The sequence below is a fragment of the Macaca thibetana genome, chromosome 12, assembly GCF_024542745.1.
Source record: "Macaca thibetana thibetana isolate TM-01 chromosome 12, ASM2454274v1, whole genome shotgun sequence".
In the NCBI taxonomy this organism is placed as follows: domain Eukaryota; kingdom Metazoa; phylum Chordata; class Mammalia; order Primates; family Cercopithecidae; genus Macaca; species Macaca thibetana.
Window position 1 is genome coordinate 127,953,984 of NC_065589.1, and position 15,780 is coordinate 127,969,763.

At 42.2% G+C, this 15,780-nt stretch overlaps 1 protein-coding gene across 1 annotated transcript in view; it reads left to right on the forward strand.

Annotated features, from left to right (window-relative positions):
* Window positions 1-15,780, forward strand: part of ARHGEF4 (Rho guanine nucleotide exchange factor 4) — a 208,447-nt gene that overhangs the window by 57,778 nt on the left and 134,889 nt on the right. The gene's annotated exons all lie outside the window — the stretch shown is intronic.

Below are 15,780 nucleotides of genomic sequence, written 5' to 3' on the forward strand. Positions count from 1 at the left end.
CAGTTAGATCCACTTAGTGGATTATGTTATTTAGTTGTTCTCTATGTTTGCTAATAATCTGTCTAGTAGTCCTACCAATTGCTGATGGTCCCCAACTATAACTGTGGGTTTTTCTATTTCTTTTTTGAGCTCCATCCATTTTTGTTTTATGTAGTTTGAAGCTCTTGTTTGGTGTATACATATTTTAAGATTGTTAGATCTGTTAGATTGATTCTTTTCTCATTAAATTTCATTGTTTGCCCCTGGTAATTTTGTTTGTTTGTTAGTTTGAAGGTCGCTTTGTCTTCCTGCCACTCCTGCTATTTAAAAAGAAATTAATGTTAGCATGATATATCTTTTTCCATCTCTTAACTTTTAACCTGTGTTAAAAATTTTAAGCTGTGTTTGAAATGAGCTTTTTGCTAGACAGCATAAAGTTAGATCATGTTTTTTTGATCCAGTATGCCAATCTTTCAATGGTGTATTTAGAGATTACTTCCATTTAAAACTATTATTGATATGTTAGAACTTAAGCCTGCTACTTTCTTATTTGTTTTCTGTTTGTCTCCTCTGTTTTGTTTTTTGTTCCTGTGTTTCTCTTTTCTTGCCTTCCTGATGATTACTTGAAGGATTTAATTTTGTAGGATTTAATCTTACTTATCCTGTTTTTGAGTATATATGTTTATGTAGTTTTCTTAGTGGTTGTTTTGGGTATTACAATGTATACATGTGACTAATCACCTCCTGACATAGACATTTTATTGCTTCTACTGGAAGGCTTCTATTGAAGCCTTATTTCCATTAGCTCCCTTTATCATCCTTTTTTTTTTTCTTTTTTTTGAGATGGAGTCTTGCTCTGTCACCCAGGCTGGAGTGCAATGGCAAGGTCTCAGCTCACTGCAACCTCTGCCTCCCAGGTTTAAGCGATTCTGCTGCCTCAGCCTCGCAAGTAGCTGAGACTACAGGTGCATGCCACCACACCCAGCTAATTTTGGTATTTTTCGTAGAAAATATTTCACTATGTTGGCCAGGCTAGTCTTGAGCTCCTGACTTCGTGATCCACCCGCCTCTGCCTCCCAAAGTACTGGGATTACAGGCGTGAAGCAACACGCCCAGCCTCATCCTCTTTTAAAATATAATTGTTTCCAGTGTTCCCTCTGTGTAGACTGAGAACTGGCACAAACCATGTTATAATTTTTGCTTCAACCATCAACTATGCTTTAAGAAACTCACAAAGACAGGACAGTGTGTTATGCTCATTTCTTTTTTTGCCTATTCTATGTTCTTTCCTTTCTGAAGTTCCAGGTCTTCTCCCATAATTCCTTTCTTCCTGTTGGAGGGTTGCCTTGGCCACTCTGAGAGTAAGTCTTCTCACCACAAATTCCTTTAGTTTTCCTTCATCTGAGATAATGTTGATTTCCCCTTCATCAATGACGATTCGTTTCACTGTATATTGAATTCAAAACTGAATGTTCTTTTTACAGCACTTGAAAAATATACCACTTTCTTCTGACCTTTGTGGTTTCAGATGAGAAAAGCTGTCATTTGAATGGCTGGTCCTCAGTAGGTAATGCCTTGTTTCTCTCTGGTTGCTTTTAAGATGTTTTTCTGGCCGGCTGTGGTGGCTCACCCCTGTAATCCCAGCAGTTTGGGAGGCCGAGGAGAGTGGATCATGAGGTCAGGAGTTCAAGACCAGCCTGGCCAAGATGATGAAACCCCATCTCTACTAAAAGTACAAAAATCAGCCGGGTTATCTCAACTACTTGGGAGGCTGAGGCAGGAGAATCGCTTGAACTCCAGGGGGCAGAGGTTACAGTGAGCCAATTTCACACCACTCCACTCCAGCCTGGGCAGCAAAGTGACACTCTGTCTTAAAAAAAAAAAAAAAAAAAAAAATTAAATATATTTTTTTCTTTGATTTTAATTTTCAGAAACTTAATTGTGATGCATTTTGGCAAGAATTCCTTTGGGTTTATCTTATTTAGAGTTCATTCAGCTTTTTGAATCTATGGTCTATGTCTTTTTCCAGATTTTGGGAGAATTCAGCCACTGTTTATTGAGTACCTGTTTCAGTCCTTCCCCCTTTCTCCTCCACTTTAAATGTCCCTGAAGCTGTGATCATTTTTTTCGGTCTGTTTTCTCTCTCGTATTCAGAAATCATTGGCTTGTCCTTAAGGTCACTGATTCTGTCTTCTATGCCCTCCATTCTGCTGTCAAATCCATTCATTCAGTTTTGTTTCCATCATCATGCTTTTCAATTCTATGATTTCTGTTTGCTTCTTTTTTATAATGTCTTTTTTGAAGCTTTGTATTTTTTCATTTGTTTCAAGGGTATTGATAATTACTTATTGAAGCGGTTTTCTGGTGGCTGCTTCAAAATCTTTGTTGGGTTGTTCTGTCTGGTTCTTCTCAGTGTTGGGATCAATGGATTATTTTCTCTCATTCAGGTTGTGATTTTGATGATTCTGGGTGTGACGAGTGATTTTTAGTTATAGTGTAGACATTCTGGATCTTATGTTAAAAGACTCTTGACCCTATTTAGATCTTATATTATAGCAAGCATTTACCCTATTTAGATTTAGCATGTAGCTCTAGTCTATTTTGTTGGCTACAATTCCAGTGACAGTTTAGTTTTCTGAGCATTTGCAATGCTATCCTGGTTGGCTTCTTTCTTCTGCTTGGGCCTTCTTTTGATCTCTGTTGGTGATGTCAGCAGGTCAGCAGGGAATCTTGACCCAGAAGATAGAGAGTACTTTCCCTGGCCTGTTCTCCAACTACCCAGTGCTAGTGGGCTTCCCACTCTATCTGTCTCTACCACTGCCACACTTGATCTCTTGACCTCGTGATCCACCCGCCTTGGCCTCCCAAAGTGCTGGGATTACAGGCATGAGCCACCACACCCGGCTGACTTTTTTTTAAGATCCAAGCTATACATGTACAGATTGGTTACATGTTGCATGATGCTGAGGTTTGGGCTTCTACTGATTCTGTTGCCCAAGTAGCGAACATGGTACCCAATAGGTAGTTTTCAACCCTTGCTCCCCTCCCCCAAATGTTTATTATTCTCATGATTGTGCCTGTGTGTACCTAATGTTTAGCTCCCACTTATAAGTGAGAACATGAAATACTCAGTTTTCTGTTTCTGCATTAATTCACTTAGGATCATGGCGTCTAGCTCCATCCATGTACTGCAAAGGATTTGATTTTGTTCTTTTTTATGGCTGCATAGTTCTCCATGGCGTTTATGTACCACATTTTCTTTATCCATTCCACCACTGGTGGGCACCTAGGTTGATTTCATGTCTTTGCTCTTGTGAATAGCACTACACAGAAGTGCAGGTGCCTTTTTGATATAATAATTTATTTTCCTTTGGGTAGATAACCTGCAGTGAGATACCTGGGTCAAATGGTGGTTCTAGTTTTAGTTGTTTGAGAAATCTCCAAACTGCTCTGTATGGGGGCTGAACTCATTTGCGTTCTCACCACAGTGTGTAAGAGCTCCCTTTTCTCCACGGCCCCACCAACAAGTGTTATTCCTGGCTGCTTTAGGAACAGCCGTCCTGACTGGTGCATCTCTCTGCTGTCTTGGTGTTGGCCTCTGTTGATTGCCTTCTGTCATCCAAATAGAGATTTTTCTGCTTCTTAATATGCGGAGTAATTTTCTATTTATTCTGCACAGTGTGGGTGTTACATTATGGGGCTCAGGACCTTATATTTAAATATTGAGACTTAGTGGGCCTCTTCTGACCCTGCTCTGAGGGGAGGGGAGCACCGCCTCGTTACTGCCAGGTGGGGCTAGAAGTGCAGGTTCCCCACTGATGAAATAGAAGTTGTCACTTGAAGAGGAAAAAGGACTCCATCCATTTGATATGACAGCAAGGAATACTGACCATCAGGATCCAAACATTGAGATCCTTCTGTACATCAGAACTTGCACCTAAACATTGTATGGACTACAAAGAAGTGATTGCCATGGCCCCTTCTGGAGCTGATGGTTTGTTGGAATTCCTGACAGAATGACCTGCAATTTATATGTATACAAAAGGAAGCCCAACGTTTTTCCAAACATTTTTAAATTGTGAAGATAATTTAACTGCTTTATGTGGCAATTAGAGGAGAGGAACAATTTTGACTATAACAAAAACACTGGCCAGGCATGGTGGCTCATGCCTGTAATCCCAGCACTTTGCGGGGCCAAGGTGGGTGGATCACTTGAGGCCAAGATTTGAGACCAGCCTGGCCAACATGGCGAAACCCTGTCTCTACTAAAAATACAAACATTAGCCAGGTGTGGTGGCACTTGCCTGTAATTCCAGCTACTGGGGAGGCTGAGGCATGAGAATCGCTTGAACGTGGGAGGCAGAGGTTGCAGTGAGCTGAGATCACGCCACTGCACTCCAGCCTAGGCAACAGAGCAAGACTCTGTCTCAAACAAATAAAAAATTTTATTTATTGTTTCTTTATTTCAATGTTTTTTTTTTGTTTGTTTGTTTTTGTTTTGAGATGGAGTCTCGCTCTGTCGCCCAGGCTGGAGTGCAGTGGCCGGATCTCAGCTCACTGCAAGCTCCGCCTCCAGGTTTTACGCCATTCTCCTGCCTCAGCCTCCCGAGTAGCTGGGACTACAGGCGCCCGCCACCTCGCCCGGCTAGTTTTTTTTTTTTTTTTTTTTTTTGTATTTTTTAGTAGAGACAGGGTTTTACCATGTTGGCCAGGATGGTCTCGATCTCCTGACCTCGTGATCCCCCCATCTCAGCCTCCCAAAGTGCTGGGATTACAGGCTTGAGTCACCACGCCCGGCCTATTTCAATGTTTTTTAATATTGCTGTAAATGCTCTTTAATTACAGAATACGCAAAATTATCTATCACACATTCTATATTTTCTAAGTAACCCTTATAAATTAAGATTTTAATGGCTGTTTAATTTTCCATTTTGTATATATAGTTTAATTTGCTGAATCATTTTCCTAGTGTTGAGCACAAATCATTTATCCTTTTTTTTTTTCTTGCAAAGAACACTTCAATGAACATGTCACATTGCTGAATCTTTGCTTAAGTTAGAATCTCCCAAATGAGATTACCTGGTCAGTGTATGACCTTTTAATGACTATCATAATTTAGCATTCATTAGTACATCTTCCCTGCAGGAACTCTTACTGTGGATTTCTCATGGTGACTCTCTATTTCCCTCAGTTTTTCAATATTTATTAATTGGAATTTTTCTGTAAGGAATAGTTTTCTTTTCTCCCCCATTTTGCGTTTAGAGCAGCACCCCCTTATCCACTGTTTTATTTTCTGCAGTTTCAGTCACCCAAGGTCAACCCTGGTCCTAAAACAGATGAGTATAATACAGTAAGATATTTTGAGAGGGAGAGAAAGAGACCACAGTCACATAATTGTTATTACAGTATATTATAATTACTCTTTATCACTAGTTATTTTATTAATGTCTTACTGTACCTAATCTATAAATTAAACTTTATCATAGGTATATATGTATGTACAGGAAATATGGTGTATATAGGATTCAATATTATCTGCAGTTTCAGGCACTCACTGGGGGTCTTGGAACACATCCCCCACAGATAAGGGGGGACTACTGTATTCAGTCACTTATTTGTATCAGTATGGGTTTATAGACAATTACTTTATTCTTTGGATTATAATCCAATCCTATGGTTATTTATGCTGTTACCCAGACTGTTCACTTACTAGCTGTCAAGAGCTCTTTTCAGTTGGCTTCTGTGCCCTTCAGGAGCTCCCATCCTTATTTTTAGTTCTTGAACACTTCTGTATTTTTTGGCACCACACTGTGCTCCAGGTTCACCTTCTGTTTGCCCTTGCCCAGTCCTGGCATCAGCCACTTCTTCCAGGAGAACCTGGGTTCTTTTATAGAATGGTATTTAGAAACCAAGATTTGGGTTTGAAGTGTGTTCATAGCCACTGTGGTGACACTGATTTTAGCTCTCCCAGCAGACAGGGCAGATAAACATATGTTGCATATATTAATCCATATATATACACATATTTATGTTTCATTATCTGCCTATTGGTCTGTGTGTGTGAAAGCATTTGTGCATGGATTCGTATACAAATATAAAAATGTATGTACTTTTAAGTGTGAGTTACCTGATATCTGTTATCTCCAACTCCAACCCGCACCACAGGATTCATTCTAGCCTTAAGTCTTTATTTGTAACTTCTTTTTCTGATGGTAAGAAACCTGGTTCTCATGATCCACAAGGTATTTAGAGACCAGACTGGCCAACATGGCAAAACAGCCCTGGTAAACATGTAAAATAGTTTCAGATTGCTAACCTAGAACTCGGTGAGAAATGTAGCAACTCAAGTACTGTGTTTGTATAAAGTCCTTTTTGTCTTTAGCCTCTCAGTATCCGATCGACACATCATTCTCTGAAGTCACTTAGGTCAGCTCCTTTATTTCCTACCCCTGTCAGCATGGCTACATCATTAATTTGGAGTACAGCTGGAGTCATTTGTCACAGTCTATAGTCCATCTTGGGTTCCCCCAGTGTTCTGGTGTGGGTGTGGGTATGGGTGGGTTTAATTTGTATTCAGAAAAATGTACTCCTGGTGGTGTGTAGTTCAGTAGATTTTGGCAAGTTTATACCACAGAGCAGTTTGATGACTTAAAAATTTCCCTCATGTTGCCCTTTAGTAGTCAAGTCATTCTCCAGTCCCCAGTCCCCAGCCCTTGGAAACCCTTGATCTGTTTACCATCCCTGTAGATTTGCCTTTTCCAAAATGCCATATAAATGGATCATACAATATGCAACCTTTTGAGTTTGGCTTCTTTCACTTAGCAAAATGTACTTATGGTCCTTCCAAGTTACAAAGGCTTGGGAGTCATCTTCATGCCGCGCAGTTGAGACTGTGAGAGTGGGGAGTTGATCAGGGAAGGGCAAGTGAATTGGGAAGGGAAGGAGAACGATGACACCAGCATTCAGAGGAGACCAAGAAATGGAGACACGGAAGCCACCATCCAGGAACTAAAACCAGGGGTAAGAGGTCTGCTGAAACCCCAAGAGGAGCGTGTCGGGAAAGAGATAAACTGGAGTCAAGAAGAATGTTGGTCTGTCTGTTCCCGGTGGCTGCCGTAACAAATTTCCATAAACTCTGACTCCAAACAACACACGTCTATCATCTTACAGTTCTGGGGGTCAGGAAGTCCAGCACGCAGCTCGCTGGGCTGAAATCCAGGCATCGTGGGGCTGGTTCCATCTGGAGGCTCTAGGGAGGATGGGTGCCTTTCCAGCCCCTGGGCATGTTCCTGCCCACATTCCTCGGCTTTCATCCCTTCCTGGAATCTCTCCAGCTTCTGCTCCTATCATCACATCTTCTACGCCGACTCTCTGGCCTCGGTTTTCCTTTGTAAGGAGCCATCCAGACAATCCAGGATAATTTCATCCTCAAGATCCTTTGCATAATCACATGTGCAAAATCCTTTTTGCCATAAAAGGTAACATTCACAGGTTCTAGGGATTAGGGCATGAATATGTTTGTCGGAGTTGGTGGTGGGGGGTTGGCATTATTCTTCCTACTGTAGTCTGGGAGAAACAATAGGAAAAATCTTAGTGACCTTAGGTTGGGAAAAGTTTAATTCAACACACAAAATTGACCTACAAAAACCAATGAACTGGGCATCATCAAAATAAAAACGTTTTTGTCCGGGCACGGTGGCTCATGCCTGTAATCCCAGCACTTTGGGAGGCTGAGGTGGGCGGATCACGAGGTCAGGAATTTGAGACCAGCCTGGCCAACATAGTGAAACCTTGTCGCTACTAAAAATATAAAAAATTAGCCAGGCATGGTGGCGGGCGCCTGTAATCCCAGCTACTTGGGAGGCTGAGGCAGGAGAATCACTTGAACCTGGGAGGCAGAGTTTGCAGTGAGCTGAGATTGCGCCACTGCACTCCAGCCCGGACGACAGTGTGAGACTCCATCTAAAAAAAAATAAAATAAAAACGTTTTGCTTTTTAAAAGACTTTGGTAATAAAACGAAAAGGCAAGCCATAGACTGGAAGAAACTATTTGGAAAACATATATCTGACAAAAGACTCATATAAGATATACAAAGAAGCCTTAAAACTCAATAGTAAGAACACAACCCAGTTTTTAAAAATGAGCAAAAGACGTGAAGACACATCACCAAAAAAGATGTATAGATGGAAAAGACATGTGAAAAGATGCTCAACATCATATGCCCTGAGGGAAGTGCACATCCAGATCGCAAGGAGATACTGCTTCATAGTCACTAGGAGGGGTAACATGAACAAGGTTGGTGGTACCAGGTGCTGGGGAGGCTGTGGAGCAGCGGGACCTCAGACATTGTGGGGAGTGAGGAAGGGAATGGAGAGCAGGTTCCTGAGCAGTTGAACGCATGCCCCTACCCTGTGTATCTGGTACAGCATCATCCCACTCCTCGGTATGTATCCAGGAGAAATGAAAGCTCATGTCCGTATAAAGACCTGTACGTGGATGTTCACTGCAGCTTTCTGTGAGAAGCCGGAAATTGGGAACAACCCAAATGTCCATCAGCAGGTGAAGAGATAACAAATTGCCTTATAGCCGTACTGTGGAACACAGGTCAGCAATAGAAGGAATGGATTCCTGACACACGGAACAACACGGGTGCATTTCAGAATAATCATGCCAAGTGGGAAAGGCCAGATACAAAAAATACATACGGCATAGGTCCATTTATATGAAATTCTAGAAAAGGCAAAAAGCAGATAAAGGTTGCCTGGGGAAGGAGAGGGTGCTGAGGGAGGAGTGAGGAGAGGCAGAAGGGAAAGAGATCAATGGTCATCATATTGATGGTGGTCATGGTTTCACAGATGTGTGTCAAAACTTTACTTGTACGCTTGAAATATATGTGGCTTTTTTATGACAGTTATACATCAGTAAAGTTGTAAAAAAAGTAAATAGTAATAAAAACAAAAGAAAACAAAGAACCTTGAATTTGGCAGTGTCATGGGCTCCTCTGCTGGCTGATTCAGGGCTCGGCGGGGTGGCGGCCCGACTGCGGGAGCAGTGTCCAGAACTTCTGATTCCAGAATCACAGCACACTACACATTTCCCAAGAAGCTCCTCACAACAAAAGCTAAACCTATAAGTAAAACATGTCATCCTAAACAAGCTTTAGTTGAGTTCACACACACACAAGTAATTCCCAGGACAAGAAAAGAAGGGAGAGTTCAAAAAGTATGGAATTCAGTGGGAGGTACAACCCCAGAGAGAGTGGCAATCACAGAAATGCTCACGAGCCACACACTGGTTAAAAGTGACTGAGGCCCAACCAAAAAAAGTCCAGGACCAGATGGATTCACAGCTGAATTCTACCAGAGGTACAAGGGGGAGCTGGTACCATTCCTTCTGAAACTATTCCAGTCAATAGAAAAAGAGGGAATCCTCCCTAACTCATTTTATGAGGCCAACATCATCCTGATACCAAAGCCTGGCAGAGACACAATAAAAAAAGAGAATTTTATACCAACATACCTGATGAACATCAATGCAAAAATCCTCAATAAAATACTGGCAAACCGGATCCAGCAGCACATCAAAAAGCTTATCCACCATGATCAAGTTGGCTTCATCCCTGGGATGCAAGGCTGGTTCAACATATGCAAATCAATAAACGTAGTCCAACATATAAACAGAACCAAAGACAAAAACCACATGATTATCTCAATAGATGCAGAAAAGGCCTTCGACAAAATTCAACAGCCCTTCATGCTAAAAACTCTCAATAAATTCGGTATTGATGGAACGTATCTCAAAATGATAAGAGCTATTTATGACAAACCCACAGCCAATATCATACTGAATGGGCAAAAACTGGAAGCATTCCCTTTGAAAACTGGCACAAGACAGGGATGCCCTCTCTCACCACTCCTATTCAACATAGTGTTGGAAGTTCTGGCTAGGGCAATCAGGCAAGAGAAAGAAATCAAGGGTATTCAGTTAGGAAAAGAAGAAGTCAAATTGTCCCTGTTTGCAGATGACATGCTTGTATATTTAGAAAACCCCATTGTCTCAGCCCAAAATCTCCTTAAGCTGATAAGCAACTTCAGCAAAGTCTCAGGATACAAAATTAATGTGCAAAAATCACAAGCATTCTTATACACCAGTAACAGACAAACAGAGAGCCAAATCATGAATGAACTTCCATTCACAATTGCTTCAAAGAGAATAAAATACCTAGGAATCCAACTTACAAGAGAAGTAAAGGACCTCTTCAAGGAGAACTACAAACCACAGCTCAATGAAATAAAAGAGGACATAAACAAATGGAAGAACATACCATGCTCGTGGATAGGAAGAATCAATATTGTGAAAATGGCCATACTGCCCAAGGTAATTTATAGATTCAATGCCATCCCCATCAAGCTACCAATATGTTTCTTCACAGAATTGGAAAAAACTGCTTTAAAGTTCATATGGAACCAAAAAAGAGCCCGCATCTCCAAGACAATCCTAAGTCAAAAGAACAAAGCTGGAGGCATCACACTACCTGACTTCAAACTATACTACAAGGCTACAGTAACCAAAACAGCATGGTACTGGTACCAAAACAGAGATATAAACCAATGGAACAGAACAGAGTTCTCAGAAATAATACTACACATCTACAGCCATCTGATCTTTGATAAACCTGAGAAAAACAAGAAATGGGGAAAGGATTCCCTATTTAATAAATGGTGCTGGGAAAATTGGCTAGCCATAAGTAGAAAGCTGAAACTGGATCCTTTCCTTACTCCTTATACGAAAATTAATTCAAGATGGATTAGAGACTTAAATGTTAGACCTAATACCATAAAAACCCTAGAAGAAAACCTAGGTAATACCATTCAGGACATAGGCATGGGCAAGGACTTCATGTCTAAAACACCAAAAGCAACGGCAACAAAAGCCAAAATTGACAAATGGGATCTAATTAAACTCAAGAGCTTCTGCACAGCAAAAGAAACTACCATCAGAGTGAACAGGCAACCTACAGAATGGGAGAAAATTTTTGCAATCTACTCATCAGACAAAGGGCTAATATCCAGAACCTACAAAGAACTCAAACAAATTTACAAGAAAAAAAAACCCCATCGAAAAGTGGGCAAAGGATATGAACAGACATTTCTCAAAAGAAGACATTCATACAGCCAACAGACACATGAAAAAATGCTCATCATCACTGGCCATCAGAGAAATGCAAATCAAAACCACAATGAGATACCATCTCACACCAGTTCGAATGGCAATCATTAAAAAGTCAGGAAACAACAGGTGCTGGAGAGGATGTGCAGAAATAGGAACATTTTTACACTGTTGGTGGGATTGTAAACTAGTTCAACCATTATGGAAAACAGTATGGCGATTCCTCAAGGATCTAGAACTAGAAGTACCATATGACCCAGCCATCCCATTACTGGGTATATACCCAAAGGATTATAAATCATGCTGCTATAAAGACAAATGTACACGTATGTTTATTGCGGCACTATTCACAATAGCAAAGACTTGGAATCAACCCAAATGTCCATTAGTGACAGACTGGATTAAGAAAATGTGGCACATAGACACCATGGAATACTATGCAGCCATAAAAAAGGATGAGTTTATGTCCTTTGTAGGGACATGGATGCAGCTGGAAACCATCATTCTCAGCAAACCATGGCAAGAACAGAAAACCAAACACCGCATGTTCTCACTCATAGGTGGGAACTGAACAATGAGAACACTTGGACTCTGGAAGGGGAACGTCACACACCGGGGCCTATTATGGGGAGGGGGGAGGGGGGAGAGATTGCATTGGGAGTTATACCTGATGTAAATGACGAGTTGATGGGTGCTGACGAGTTGATGGGTGCAGCACACCAACATGGCACAAGTATACATATGTAACAAACCTGCACGTTATGCACATGTACCCTAGAACTTAAAGTATAATTAAAAAAAAAAAAGTGACTGAGGCTGGGCGCGGTGGCTCACACCTGTCATCCCAGCACTTTGGGAGGCCGAGGCAGCTGGACCACGAGGTCAGGAGATCGAGATCATCCTGTCTAACACGGTGAAACCCCGTCTCTACTAAAAATACAAAAAATTAGCCAGGTGTGATGGCAGGTGCCTATAGTCCCAGCTTCTCGGGAGGCTGAGGCAGGAGAATGGCGTAAGTAAACCCAGGAGGCGGAGTTTGCAGTGAGCCTAGATCACGCCACTGCACTCCAGCCTGGGTAACAAAGAGAGACTCTGTCTCAAAAAAAAAGTGACTGAAAGCAGGGCCTTTGGGGGAGTAGGTGGGGGACTACAGAAGGGATAGCATTAGGAGAAATACCTAATGTAGATGACGGGTTGATGGGTGCAGCAAACCGCCATGGCATGTGTATACCTATGGAACAAAACTGCACATTCTGCACATGTATCCTCAGAACTTAAGGTATAATAATAAAAAAAAGGTGTAATAATAAGAAAGATTGAATTTGGAAAGTCCAGCTATATGTTGGTTATGAAAAGCACACCTAAGGAACATTGAGAGATTGAAAATAAAAGAATGGATAAAATACATGGCTGGCAAAGACTAACCAAAAGAATGCCAGTGTGGGTGTATTAATATCAGAGGATGGCCTTTAAAGGAAAAGTCTTTCTTAGGGATAAGAAAGTAAAAGCCTTTATTACCATTGGTAATAAAGAAGCGACTCACAGGAACGATTCTGAACTTGTTTATGCACCTGCTCACATAAGGCTGAACTGTAACAATTAAAAGAGGAACTTGACAAATCCACTAGGATAGTGGGAGGTTTCCACACACTTCTCCTAATCACAGAGGAAAAACTAGTAAGACTACTGAGGATTTAATCAGTCAACAAGGCTGATCTAATGATCCCTTAACACTGCACCGACCCATTAGAGAATTCACCATCCTTTCCAACAGCCATGGCTCATCTCCAACGTAGGACCGTGTACTTCAAAAAATCAGTATCACACAGACGACTGTTTGATGACAGTGTCATTACATAGAAATCAGAAACAAAAAGATAACTAACATACTTCTAAGCCACAGGCCAAAGAGGAAATTATAATGAGGTTATTTAAAAAAATTAGAATTGTCAAGATAATGGACATACCACCGATTAAACCTAGTGGTTTTTAGAAGGGACACTGTGTCCTCACATACTAATATTCTCTAAAAAGTGAATGAGCCATAAGGAAGTGTGCAGATTAAATGTAAGCCATGTTACTGAGGAGTTTGCAGAGGGCAGAGGAGAGCCCAGGAGAGGCTAGCTCCACTGGAGGTGTCGGCCAATGTCGGGGTAGCGGGCAGGGAAGCGGTGAGGTCAGAAGGAGGAGGTGGGATGTGGGGCCTGCCCGTCAACACCATCCTCCCCTCCTGGTGGGCTGGTAGTCAGCAGTTTACCCCGCTGTGGAACACTCACTGCAGCTGTTTCTTACGGGAGACAGGCTCAACATCTTGCCCTAAAGCCTCATCTAGTTATAGAATAAGACAGTCAGGAAGTGCCAGGCCTGTGGCCAAATGGAGCCTGCCTGCTTCAGACTTTCAAATGTAACCCACTCCCACCCCTGTAAAAACCCTGAGCCTCCACAGAAAGAATACTTGTTTGCTCCAGATTCCAGCCCCAGGCCATTCCCAGGACATAACCCTGGACTTACATCACTTTATGCTGAGAAATTATGTGGGGATCACTCCTGAATCAACTCAGGAAGAAAGTCTGTCTTTATAAGATTAGAATCTAATACTCAGTCAAATCAAATGTGGTTTTTAATGTACTCATTGAATTTCAGTATCTGTACACTTCAATCAATCAAACCTGCTCTTCCAATGCAGCTGTTCAGACTGCACCAGCTCTGTCACCTGGAAGAGTTACCTTAGATTTTTTTTCCCCCAAAGGCTTTTGTTTTCATTGAGACTGAGGGAGGCCTCTTGCCAAGATACCTGGAACTCAGACAAAGGCTGAACCCTCCACCCAGCGCAAGACACCAGCCCCTGCCTCACAGGTAGTGTCCTGGGCAGTGATGCTGGGCAAGGAGGGCAGAAACGAGCCGACTGGCATTCTAGTCGCCAGGGTCCTGATCGTTAGTCACTTGGGACTTGGGACCTGGGATTCTCTGTGTCTGCGCATGTAAGCAGTGATACCTACATGAGTCTGGAAGGTGACACCAAGCTATGTCGATGCTGAGGATGGCTCCAGTGTCCCTTAGATGAGTTCTTGGTTTCTTAGCCAGTTTGGTGAGATGAGGGGCCGCGGGTGCCCTGCAGGCCAGGCGTCACTGAGCTGAGCACCCTGCCCAGCCTTAGCAACCTTCTCAGTTCAATGGTTAATGACAGCACCCACTTGCAGTTGCACAGTTCTCTGTGCTTGTCCGGGCATGCTCTGGTCCTCTCCTTGCCGTGGGAGGTAGGCATGCTGAAAGCGTCTGGCCCCACGGAGGCAGCGGCCGGAGACAGTTCCTGCAACAGACCCCTGGTTCCTTCACTTCTCTCCTCTGGGACATCCTGTAACCACCACACAGCCCTCCTTCCCAAATGGTTTGATTTTTAATGTTTCCTTTTCTATTCCAAACGCCTTCTGCTTTGCAACTTACTTGAAACTGCAGGATCATGTTATTCCTCATGTCCTACCCTGCCCCTTAAAAGCCTCACACAGCACTGGCTTTGGGTGTGTGTGTGTTTTCCTTCTCTCAGTTAAGAATTAAAAGCCATTTTACTTTGAGAACGCTCTTATGACAAGTCCTGGGAAACCATGCCTGGGAGGGGCCGGTGGGGCGAATGGCTTCTGTACAAAGCTTATGTCAAGTAGCCTTCGTAAGAAATGGGGCTGAGTGCTTGGCCAGCTCTGGGTCTGGGGGAGCTTTGGGGAGTTTGTGCATCGATTGGTGTGCACAGCAGTTGGTCAGAGTTCAAGTCATTGTATGCACTGAGACATGCTAAGGGAAGGAAGCCACACCCAAAAGAACATGCAATAGTCCCCCCTCATCCAAGGTTTCAGTTACCTGAGGTCAACTGTAGTCCGAAAATAGGTGAGTACAGTGCAATAAGATATTTTGAGAGAGAAAGACCACTTCACATAACTTTTGTTACAGTCTATTGTTAGAATTGTTCTATTTTGTTAATTTTTTACTGTGCCTAATTTGTAGCTTATACTTTGTCATAGGTATGCATGTAGAGGAAGAAACAATACAGATAGGGTTCGGTACTGGGGGGAGTGGTTCAGGCATCCGCTGGGGGGTCTTGGAACATATCCCCAGTGGATAAGGGTGGCTACTGTGTAATTTGTTTATCTGAAACTCCAGAAAAGACAAAGCAAGACTGTGTGGCAGAAAGCAGGTCATTGTGAGGAGGTGGAGGGAAGCAGGGATTGACTGGGGAGGGCAGGGGCTTTTTGGGGAAATGGCAACAGTCTAGATTTTTATCATGATGGTACTTACAGGAATGTACACAGTTTTCAAATCTCATAGATCTGTGCGTTTTAAATGGATGCTTGAAAATGTATATCTCAATAAGTAGTTTAAGAAATGTGTAACGAGAGAGGGAAATACTTGCAGTTCTCTATTTTTCTTCTTGTCTTCAAAGCTTTATAACATCCCAAAATGTGTTTGCAACTTCAATCATTCTCGTTTTTGTTGTTGCCGTTCTTTTTGGGTTTTTTTGCTCTAACAAACCAAACTCAGAAAACACTTCTTCAATGCAAGGGCATCGACTTTAAACCAGTTGGTTACAGAAGAACGAACAATGCAAACATATTAATTTGTTTCTTCTTGCTGAAAATGTT